This window comes from Bidens hawaiensis, unplaced genomic scaffold (assembly GCF_021521415.1).
Source record: "Bidens hawaiensis isolate Kalapana, Puna unplaced genomic scaffold, B.hawaiensis_p1.1 tig00003961_1, whole genome shotgun sequence".
Classification (NCBI taxonomy): Eukaryota; Viridiplantae; Streptophyta; class Magnoliopsida; order Asterales; family Asteraceae; genus Bidens; species Bidens hawaiensis.
The window spans coordinates 2,094,797-2,107,601 of NW_027491228.1; the positions used below are offsets into that span (position 1 = coordinate 2,094,797).

General features: G+C 37.2%; 1 pseudogene; it reads right to left on the minus strand.

Annotated features, from left to right (window-relative positions):
* Nucleotides 1-10,625: 10,625 nt before the first annotated feature.
* On the minus strand, nucleotides 10,626-11,700 carry LOC143624753 (pentatricopeptide repeat-containing protein At1g06270 pseudogene; annotated as a pseudogene).
* Nucleotides 11,701-12,805: the final 1,105 nt, after the last annotated feature.

Consider the following 12,805-nt stretch of genomic DNA (forward strand, 5'->3'; position numbering starts at 1 on the left):
TCTTAGACGTACTAAAGACAACTCCATGAATGAGCAAAATGAAGGTTGCATTAATGAGAAAGATCTCTGGGGAAACCGCTAAAAAAAGATTGAACATGTGGGAGGATCCGAACGAATTCTGCTTTCATTTCCCACGTATGGAGCACTGAGTTACTTACGTTACGGTCTGAAGAAGGTAGGCTTGCACGCGGCTAGGAAGGCTACGTCCCATGCGTCAGTTTGTGGATCGCGGTCACTCTACTTGCTCTTGTTGCCTGCTCCTCCGCTTGTCACGAAAGATTATGCTGAAAGATTTTGAAGTCAGCTGGGATGGAAAACTGTAACGCATCGAAGTGGCCGATGCATCCAAAGTTGCAGCTGATGAAAGATGAGAATGGTGAATGTGTGGATGCAACAATGTATCGTAGTCTCATCGGGAGTCTTCGTTACCTGCTCCACACCAGGCCTGATTTGGGATACTCGATTGGAGTGTTGAGTGGGTTCATGGAGAAACCAAAGGTATGTTATCTACAACTTTGCAACAAGTGTTGCGATTCGTAAAAGGGACGATCGGTGATGGGTTAAAGTACAAAAAAGGAGGCGATGGTAAACTGTTGGGATATAGTGATAGCAGCCATGGTATTGATGTAGAAGATCGAAGAGGTACTTCGGGTATGGTGTTTTATTATTCAAATAGTCTGATCACGTGGGCTTCGCAAAAACAAAGAACCGTGGTGCTAAGCTCGTGTGAAGCGGAGTTCATGGCTGCTACATCAGCTGCGTGTCAGGCAATATAGCTGAAAAATTTGTTAAGTGAGCTAACAGGAGAAGAGCCTCAACCGGTGAATTTATTGGCTGCTATTGTTTTAATGAAAAATCCCGTGTTCCACGGAATGAGCAAACATATAGACACCAAGTATCATTTCATTAGAGAGTGCATTGAACGGGGACAGATCTGTGTGCAACAAGTAAGTGGGAAGCTTCAGAAAGCCGACATCTTGACAAAAGCTTTACCTTGGGTTAAGTTTGGAGAAATGAGAAAGCTGATGGGAATGAAGGATCTCGGAGGCCCGAGTCAACATTGAGGGGGGAAATGTTAATTAATGTTTGACTCGGTCCCAGCTGGTGACTAAGTAGCAGGTGGTTGCAAGATAATTAGCAGATCGACCGAGTATTTCGGAAGAAAACGTGGGAGTGTTTTGACATATTCACAACATGGAGAACATGGGAACATGGAACTTGGAGGCTACGTATTTTTTACCCTTTATAAGCATTTAGCAATTTCTGTTTTGTAATCAGTTTTTCATTCAGTATTTTCATCTTCATTGTAATCGTATTTTGAGTTCAATATAAACCAGAAAATTGTCCCAATACCAAGTGTGTTTCAAATTCTTGATCTCTGATTTTACCAACACCCCCCCCCCCCCCCCCCCTTTTCCCCTTGAATCGCCATTCCTTCCTAGCCTCCCCTAGCTTTTTCATATCAAAAAATTTTTAGTTTTGTCTTTGCAAGTTGTTATCATATCATCTACATAGAGGAGTAAATAGATAAAACTACATCTGATGTATTCTTTATCATAGACACAACTATCTTAGGCACTCCCATTAAACCCATTGCTTACAATACAATCATAAAACCTTTTATACCATAGTCATTGTGACTGGTTCAAACTGTACAAAGATTTCTTCAACAAACAAAGTTGATCTTCACACCCTTCACCTCATAACCCTTAGGCTGCACCATACAAATTTGTTCTTCCAAGTTCCTATGTAAAAAAGCAGTTTTTGCATCTAGTTGCTCAAGCTCCAAATTTAATGAAGCAACTAATGACAATATCACCCTTATTGAGGTATGCTTAACTACAAGAGACAAAATCTCCTTGTAGTTAATCCCAACACTGAGTGAACCCTAACCTTGCTTTAAACCTTGGACCTTTACCTTCTTTGACCCTTTCTTTCACTTTATAGACTCCATGGCTATGCACCACTTATTTCTATAAACTGAGTCAATGGCCTGGTCATACGCCAAGGGGTCAAAGACGCTTTCAATTTTCGCAGCCAAGAAAGAATTTGTAGAGTTGTCTTCATTATCCTTGTATCTTATGGGAGGTACAATTTTCTCATGCTCCTATTTCTAGAAAGGCTTCGGCTTTCGATAATGCTAGAATTGCCCCTCGAACCCTCAACCTCTATTTCCTTTTGAGTTAGAAAACTCCTCCCTAATTTAAACACCCCCATTATTTACTAAATCACCCTTAGATGTGCTATTCTCATTGCTCATCACATCCCTGTAAAGTATTTTCTCATTAAACTTTGCATCCTTCTAAGTACTATACAAAATAACCCACTTTAACAGATTGCAAATATAAAAATAGAACTACTCATTTTGTAAATAATTTTTCAAGACATGCCATTTCACTTAAAAAAATCTACCAATGGATTGGCAGTGAATTGGCAAAGACAAAGTCTTTAAACACTTTGGGTTAGAAGAGTTTTGAAGGTCTTGAGTTCAAGTCTCACAAACGACGAAAGAAATTCGCCATTCAAAAAACTTTAAAAAAAAATCCGTATGCAGTTATGCATATATGTTTGATGTTTAGCCGTTTAGGCGGCGTTGTTCGTTAGAAATACTGTAAATACATTACTAGTGACTGTTATATTTAAGACATGTTGAAGAACTTTATCAGGAATATTACAAGAATATTCCAAACCCAGAAAAGCCAGTGGTATAAATAGACTTCATGTGCCATTTTAAGCTAGTACGATGAGAAGTGGACTTTATTACCTCCCCGACATAAACTCATTGGGTTAATATTTCGTCATCCCAGGGCATTCGACATGCACATTGTTTTGAGTTCTTGAGTTGGAACTCAGTTCAATAAACGCTTGATCATCAAACGTTTTTTATCATGACGGCTCAATCTTTCTGGTGGTTTAAAATGATTCTCCAGGAGAGGTTCTTTTTGTAAAAAGAAATATTATTTTTCTAGTCCATATGATGACAAATATATTTTCTATATAAGGTCAGGAAATCACACATGTTAGAGTTGGAGTGATGTTTAGTTAAAAGAAAAGGCTTTCCAACTTCCAAGTATAGTGATATTTTGTTTTTCCTTGTCAAAGCTGAAAACTAAACTAAGTTAAACCAACAGCAAATTCGATAGATTAAGAGCTAAAAGAGTTATGATACGAGCGAAAAGTTAAATGCGCATGTTGTGAAAATGTAAAATTGTTTGTGGCCCGAGATTGAATAGGAATCAAACATAATTAAGCATTAAAACGTTCCCTTGAATATCGGGGCTAAACTTGAGCTTATATTTGTAGTGGTACAAAAAGGATGACCAGTTTTATAGTTTAGTCTTTTATTGTCTACATAATTATAGAGCGAAATCACTGAACAAGTAGAGGTTTGAAATGATAATTTGTTGCGAAAAAATACCTTTTTTTAACCTTCATGCATGGGTGGTGGTTGGAGGTGGGATTTTACGTTTGAATATAACTTTAACTGGTTTTCTGCCTTTAACCTCGTTGAAGGTCACAAGTATACATGGCATAAAGGCGTCTACGTGATCTCTTTGTTTAATAGAGTACTGGTGGGGTTTTGTAAGTTTTCCAGTGATACAAAAGATATACCGTTCTCATTTAAACGATAGAATTTAACCTCTTGCCATTAAAAGTTCTGGTAAGAACCATATATAAATAAATTTGAAGGTTCTTACCATTTGCATGAAATAACACTTGTATCTTGTACGAAAAGATTACAAGCAAAGATCTTGAAGAAAGCACGCATTACAAACTCCTGGACATGCAAATGAACTATTCCTTAAAAATTAGCTGTTGACCAGACACAAAAGATCAACCAAATGATCAAAAAGAAAGAAACAAACACGAAAACAATTAATGGTGTTTAGGATCGGGTCCTCCAGGGCTCAAGCGGGTTGGTGCATACCCGCTCCCCTGTTCCATAGCATGGAACATGGCTTTGAAGGGTGCAGTCAGGCTCTTCCTATGCTCAAGCGACGGCTCAACTAACCGTCGTGCATTCATGTTAGAAAACTTAAGTAACATTATAACACATAACCATATATGCCATTTAGCCATGTTGGAGATATTTGCTAAGTGTGTTAGGGATTCGGGTATTGCAAACACACACAAACACAATATTACTGCAAGAGAAATAATAAACGAAGATGAACACGCGAGATTTACGTGATTCGGTCGGCTGACCTACGTCCACGGGCTGCAACCAGGATACTTTTATTATTGCTTTCTGCCTCACTTGTGATGAGGAATTACAAGTACACAACGAATATAAATAGAGAACATATTAGGTTTTACAACTTAAGCCCCAAGAAACGAATAATGGGCCATAATCAAATAATATGGGCCAGGCCTGCCACTAGTCTTCATTTGATTAATCTGCCACAAAATATGTCTTCTAACTCGGGCCCAATTAAGCCTCCGTAAACCTAACAATCTCTCACTTGGAGGCTTGATAATCTTCAAACTACCTACCGATGATTGTCTGTACCTTTTGTAATCTTCCTCGTCTTCCTGGTTGCATATGCTTTCTCATCAGTTAACCTGATGGCCCGTTGAAGCTCCCCCGAGCTCCAACACCTCAATCATGGCTACAACTGCCACTGACTCGTTCTCTATTCCTACCGACTCCCACTTACACGAACTGCCGAATTCTGGAATACCTTGAGAACAAACAACACTCTCCATATTAAGCAGGTAATCTTCTGGAGAGACTTTAATCGCTGAAATACCGGTTCTCTTAACCCACTGTTTGGTAACTCTGGCTAAGCTTTGACTGGTCGAATTCCAGCGCTCCCACTGCCACGAAAACCCCTGACTGGTTTCTCTGAACCTTTTCTAGCACGTTCAACCTGAATATGACCTGTGGCTCTGGGTTTATCTCTTGCAAAACAAACCTTCTTCTGCCCACTAGACTCTGTGAACCGGACTTTGGTCTTCTTCTGAACCGGGTCGGTCACTCCCTCAGACAATAAACTGACCATATACAACGAACCCCTCTTTTTTCCTCGAGCTATGACAAGATTTCCCTTAACAACTTTCCACTGCCCGTTCCCAAATTTAACCTCATGCCCCTGTTCATCCAGCTGCCCAACAGAAATCAACTTTTTCTTTAAGCTTGGAATCACTCTGACATCCTTTAAGGTCCATGAACCGGCTGAAGTAACTAAATTCATGTCACCTATGCCCGTAACATCAAGAATATCATTGTTCGCTAGTCTAACCTTACCAAAATTACCTTCTTTCAAATTCTGCAATGCTTCACTGCTGTGGTTAGCATGAAATGAAGCACCAGAATCCATAACCCAAGAATCAACATTATCCTCAACACTAAGAACTAAAGCCTCATCCTCTGAGTATTCTTCCGCTGTGTTGACTTATTTCTTTTCATTTTTATCATTCGAACACTGATTCCTAAAGTGTCTCATTTCGTTACAGTTCCAACATACCACATCCTTCCGAGTCCTAGACTGACTCCTTTTCCTGTTCCCACTCCCACTACCTCTGTTATTTTTTCTTCCTTTGCCAACATGCATTAAATCACCCGATGATTCACCTGAATTTCTTCGCCTGACGTCTTCGCCTAGAATAAGATCCCGAATACCATCAAAAGTGAACTCGCTGGTAGAACTAGTAATCGCTGTAACAGTTCCCGACCAGCTATCAGGCAAGGATGATAACAGTAGTAGAGCCTGAACCTCATCCTCGAATTTTATACTAACTGACCTAAGTCTTGACAAAATCGAGTTAAAGTTGTTGATGTGTACTGTAACTGAACTTCCTTCTTTCATCTTCGTGTTCACCAATTCACGAATTAGGAAAACCTTATTAGCTGCCGAAGGCTTCTCGTACATATTAGACAAAGCATTCATTATCCCACACGTTGTGGTTTCCTTCAGGATGTTGAACGCACCATCCTTCGATAACGACAATCTAATAACTGCCTTGGCTTTCTTATCCAAAGTTTCCCACTCATCCGGTCGTATCTTCTCCGGTCTTTCACCCAATACCATATCCAAATCTTTCTGAACTAGCAAATCCTCCATTTGCATTTTCCACCAACCAAAGTCTTTACCATCAAACTTCTCAATCTGAAGTTTTCCACTCTCAGCCATCAACTCAAACTAAGAATTTTCGACTTTGGATCTAGGCAACAAAGTCAGAAAAAATAATCCCGGACAAACAAAATGACCCCTGCTAATCACCACAAACCCACCCGGCTACACTGCCCGGCAAACGCCAAAACTCGATAATCAAACCCGAAGCCAAAACCGAAACTAAAACCCGATGCAAAAACGATAACAAAACCTTAATCAAGAAACTGAAAAGACGAACAGAGAAAGAATGCACCTGATCGATTTCTTCTTGATTGAAAATAGAATTGCAACTGTGGTATTATTTATTTGTTGACTTCACGTTCACATAAGAGACAAAAAATAATTTTGTGATTCAACACACAAATCACAATGGTGGCAGTAGGTTTCTTCCACAAAAGACAAAAAATAACACAATAATTGATATGGTGGTGTTTCAAACCTTTTTGTCTTTTATGGTGATGTCAAAGCTGGGTCACTGGAATCTGAACGAACAACAGAGTTAACGGCTGGCTGCCAAAAAAAAACCCTAGTTCGACCCCAAATCTTGCGATCGTGTTCTCCGGTGTGAACCGTAACCTCGGCTCTTGATACCACTTGTTAGGGATTCGGGTATTGCAAACACACACAAACACAATATTACTGCAAGAGAAATAATAAAGAAGATGAACACGCGAGATTTACGTGGTTCGGTCGGCTGACCTACGTCCACGGGCTGCAACCAGGATACTTTTATTATTGCTTTCTGCCTCACTCGTGATGAGAAATTACAAGTACACAACGAATATAAATAGAGAACATATTAGATTTTACAACTTAAGCCCCAAGAAACGAATAATGGGCCATAGTCAAATAATATGGGCCAGGCCTACCACTAGTCTTCATTTGATTAATCTGCCACAAAATATGTCTTCTAACTCGGGCCCAATTAAGCCTCCGTAAACCCAACAAAGTGATCTCACTTTGACCTATTTATAGCCATTTTCATAAATGATACGTAGATATTTGATCATACATAAGGTGTGCTTAAAAGAGGGGGAAAAAAAAGATTAGTGAGGTGTGGACCCACTCTTTGGGTACCTGGGTTGAGTCTTTTTATTTTATTTAGAAAATGATTTGGTTAGATTTGGTAATTATTTTGCCTGTCCAATGGAAAAAATAAATAATAATAAATAAATAATAGGCTGCTTGTCGACTAAATGTTTTAAACATGTTAGTATAGTTTAGAGGCATGAAATATTACCAGCTTGACTGGTTATTCGGGTCTGTTTAGTTTTCTTGTTGTCTAAGTTATAAACCCAAACACATCTTTATATATTGTCAATCATATACTTGTAATTCCTCATGAGAGTGGGAAGCAAAGCAATAATTATATATTGTTTGCGGTCTGTGGACGTCTATTAGTCACTGTAGTCAAACCATGTTTATCCTAGCGCTCTACCTTTCTGCAGTTAATTGTGTGTGTACGTGCAGGAATCAAGATCCTAATAGTAGAGTTACTCCAAGAATTAACATACTCTCTTATATGGACTAGCTAGATACCAGGAAACATTACAGAAAAGACCCAAACGTATAATAGGTGGGCAACGAGTTAAGTTGCAAGGCCATAAACAATAGAAGAAAAAGTATTTGCAAGTAGAATAATGTGATGCCGGACCCAAACTCTACCGATTAGGGCTCTGGTTTCGTAGCTCAAAATTCTCTAGGGGTCTATTTGGTATGACGTAATGGTACAGATGAGGGAGTGGAATGGATGTAATTAGAATGGAATAGACAAAGGAATAAAATAAATCATTACCATTCATTGTCGTGTTTGGTTACCATGTAGGAATGGAATGATCATCCTTTAATTATTATTATTATTATTATTATTATTATTATTATTATTATTACTAATAATAATAATAAATATTAATATAAGTATTAATAATATGAATATTCATATTAACTCATTTTTAATTATAAGACCTGCGCGTTTCAACGAGACCATTAAACGTATAAAAACAATTATAAAAATGTTAAACCACGTCTGCGCGTTATGAAGCGTTGAGTCGCCAAATAATAACACTAATATTGTTAATACGATAATAAGTCTAATATAATAATTGTTATATCATAATATACAAAAATAAGAATAATATAATAAAATTAATAATAACAATAATAATAACAGTAATAATAATAATATAACCTTGATAATGTAATAATAATTATAATATAATAATAATCCTAATATAATAATAATCATAATATATTATTATTATTATTATTATTGTTATAATTATTGATTCCATTCCTTGAAGGAATGAAAAAATAAAAAAAACACCTATACCTTAAAGAATGAAAATCGTATATTTGAAAGAATTTCATTCCTTGTGAAATTGTTCATTCCATTACCATATAACAACCAAACATGGGTTTTTCCATTCCGTTGGGATGAACTATTTCATTCTATGAACTATTTCATTCTTTCTCACATTCCTTTATACCAAACGCTACCTAAGTTTTACTTGATTATGATCCCGTTTTTGTCTAAAAACCAGTAAATCACTGACTGGCAAATTCATGTGTATATTTAAGTCCTTAATTTTCATATTAAGTTGTTATCTTTTAATCATAAAACTTTGGGAATGCTACCAAATTTATAAAACCTCTAAAAAAGAGATCCCTGTGTAATACTCCAATCATTTGTATTATGTCACTTTCTTTTAAGAATCTATCTTTATGTATTTTCTATTTCCTTGCTTTTTGATCTGGGTCATGACATGAACATGAATATATATGGGCTAAGCTAACTAACAACTTAGATGTAGAATGTTGAATGACAGCTTAGATATGTCCAACGTATGGATATGAATGAATAATTTAAAAAGTTGTCCAATCCTGAAAGTATGCATGAAAGCAATTGATGGTCTGCTCAGCTGATTCACTTAGAGTTGAACATCATCAATGGTCTTTTTAGTATATACATTGTACTCGTTGAATGGTTCCAGAGGTCAAACGAGCAACCCACTCAGTCTTGGCCCAGTTTTTAACTAGTTTAATTTTAATATTCATATGATTATAATCATTTACGATTCGACTCAGATCGGTTTGAAAGAGTATGAGAGTTTCGGTTGCAAGGTGCGCACATGTTATTACAAGATTGGTTTGGTGTTTTTCAACCTAAAAATGTGCAATCCAAAGCCGTCTCAATTGGCATAAAGCGTATAATAAAATTGGGTCGTTTTCAATGAAAATAGATGTAGTTCAACATCATGTCCCAAAAGACATCTCAAAATTCTCTTAAGGTGATATTTTGATACCCAAGTGACGGTTATTGTTATAAGTTAATCCTATAAAAAGATGTAGTTCAACAATATCTGACATGACACAAAAACTAGACACGTAATACGGCTAAGGATTCATAAACAAGATAGCATCTTTAATGTGACCATTCCAGCATGTTAACTCATTCAAAAATAAAAATTAAAACATCTAAATTACATATTCAAATTCGCTTCTAACAAAATCTTTTTAAGATTTTTCATGAATATTTTAAATCCTCCAGAGTCTCACCGTCTAATCTTCATCATGTGCCTTTTGATTCTAGTTCAGGTAGCAAACGGGTTAACCTGTTCAATAAACGACCAAGCTCGGATATATGAACGTGCCTACCCAAAACACAAATTGCCAACCCTATAAATTTCCAACTTTATACAAGTAGCATAAAATAAATTTTGGGTCAACACCTGTAACACACAATACGATGATTTAGACAAACACTACATCACATACCAGACAGCAAATCATACAAGTAATGAAAACCAAACTCGCAAGTGTGCCAAAGAGATCCTGTTTGAGGGGTAAAACACATACAGACTAACTTACCTAAATGGGTAAAAAATTGCCTCCAGTAAATTCCAATGCTATGTGACTAGAGGTGATAAGTGGGTCATGTTCATGGGTTGCAGGTCGAACCGGGCATGAACCCAATAACCGTGTCAGACACGTGAGCACGAACATGACACGAATAATCATGAGTTGACACGAACACAACCAGTTTAACCCAATTTTTTTTAAAAAAATTTATGTTTGGCAATATTTTGCACATTAATACTCTAAAACTACAACTTCGCAACAAACAACACAAATGTATACAAAATGATTTATCTTTAAATTATAATATGTTGATACCATACTCTCTTCCAAATTTTAAATTTGGGCATAGAATACAAACTGTTTCAAGACATGACATGATATCACATTTAAATAAATTAACGAATTGAACGCCAGGTCAACCAGAACACAACCCGTGAGATCAAAATAAAAGTGGTCACAAAATGAATTTAAAAAAGCACCTGCCAAAGATGAAAAAGGTCTGCAAACTGCAGTCACCAAGCAGCCCGCATCGGTTCCATTGCATCTGCCATTCTATTTCAGTTCAACTATGATGGTGTTTTCACGTGTACCTGTGGGACCCACTGAACCCCAGAATTTTTTACTTAAAACCAAGAAAGTGGGCACAAAATGAAGTACAAATCTTTTTGTGGCTCTGTATAAATTTCCGAAAAGATATGTTAAAACGCTAGGAGTTCAATTCTGCAAACTTCTTTTTAAGAACATAAGCAAACTCCACTTCACCAACAGCAACCAACCCATCAAACACTTTCTGTCTCACTTTTACATACGGTATAAACCCTCGGTTTGTCATCCTCACAACAACTTTACCAGCCAAAACAAACAACCCAGATTCCAAACACGCCTCAACAAACAACTCATAACTCTCAAACCCAATTTGCACATCCATTTCCTCAAGAAAAACAACCATTTCAACCGCTTTATGCACATCTTTATGAGCCCGCATCGACTTCAAAACTTTAACCACTATTTCTTTCCTAGGCGATAATCTAAACTTAGCCACCATCTCCTTCATTAACTCCTCAATCTTTTTAGTCTTTCTATGCTGACAAAGTAAACGAATTACCGAACCGAAACTATCCAAATCCGGCACGCACCCTGCACTATTCATGGACCGCAAGACATGAACCGCTTCATCGTATTCATCGACTTTGCATAAAGATGAAATAAGATAGTTGCATACACCAGTGTCAGGTATGTAACCGATTGAACGCATTTGCAACAACATGTCAGCAACGTCAGATTGTTTTCTTTGATGAAGCCATACGCTCGAAAGAAGAAGGTGAGTTTGCGGGACGGGCGTGCAGCCTGACCGAAGGGTGCACTGTAAGATTGCTAAGGATAATGGTAGAGGATTAGAGCTTTGGAGTGTGAATGAAAGGAGGTGGGTGTATGCGCGTTGAGGGTGGGTGCGAGGTCTTACAGGAATGAAGCTTTGTAGAATGCTGTCGATGATTTCGGTTGTTTGTTGTTGGTTAAAGTTTGAGAGGAATGTGAAGGGATTGTTGGCGTGAGACGTTTGTTTTGAGGTGTTAAGAATGTCTGCAATTTGGTTGTAAGTTTTGGTTTCAATGGCGGATTTGATTGATTGTTCAAGCAAATGTTGGGATGAGGTTGTGTGTATGGAGGATGATAAATGAGTAAAAGCGTAGGAAAACGAACGGATTGGTTTGCATAGCTTTAACATTGCTTGATTATTATAGCCTGCAGATACACATAATATAATCAAGCTTCATAACGAACATTAAACGATTATCTCAACATGTTTGTATTTAAAATCCGGTTACTGCAAAACTAAATGAGTAAAATTACGTCATTTGGAAACATCAAATGACAAATGTTTTGAAAATTTTGGTGATGTTGAGTTTAATATAGGGTTCAAATGAGCTCGAACTTTGGTGATATTAGCCGCTCGGGAGCTACCTAAGATCGGATCGATAAGCTCGAAACCAGCCGAACTTTTTCGAGCCCAAGTTCAAGACATTCACAAATCCATCGTAATCATTTTTCATGCTCTTAATTGCATCACAAATAGCATTTACACTAAAACTATTTGTTTTGTTGTTTCAAATCAAGTAATTAGAAATGATTTATTTGAGCCAAAACCTGCTGTAAGTTGAATTCTTCACTGATTTTCCATAATGTTGATAATTAGTAATTATTTTGAGCTCGAGCCCGCTACTAAGTAAATTTTTCAAGCTCGGACTCAACTCGTTTATTATTTATTAATTATTTATATATGTTTGTATTTATTTTTCTCAAAAGCTCGAAACCAGCTGAACTTTTTCAAGCCCAAGTTCAAGACATGTGTTGGGAAGCATGTTCAGGCTCGTCGAGCGTTGTGTATTTCTAGGTTTTTACCTCTTTTGGACTTGTATACATTAATTTCACGGGAAAATTCCCAAAATAGCCCTTTTTTCCTTAAAATCTTTTACAATTTGGACTGGCCAGACGCTTTGGGAAAAAAGAATAATAAAGAGGGACCAGGCCAAATTTTGAAAGAAAGTCAGGTAGGAGACGAGATTTGGAAAAATAATGAAAGTAAAGTCCAAATTATATTGTAATCTTTGGAGTAAAAGTTCCAATTTTTTCAAATCTTTTTTATTCAAAAACCGTCTTGAGAGACTGTTTTATTATGTTTCCTACCTTTCCCGTCCATATTTTCAAATTCTTGGAAAAAGAGATTTTAAAATCTCGTATTGAGAGACGACATTCTACCACCACCACCACCACCCACCTTTCGCCTTCTACCACCACCACTACCGCCACCACCCACCGTTTGCCACCACCAC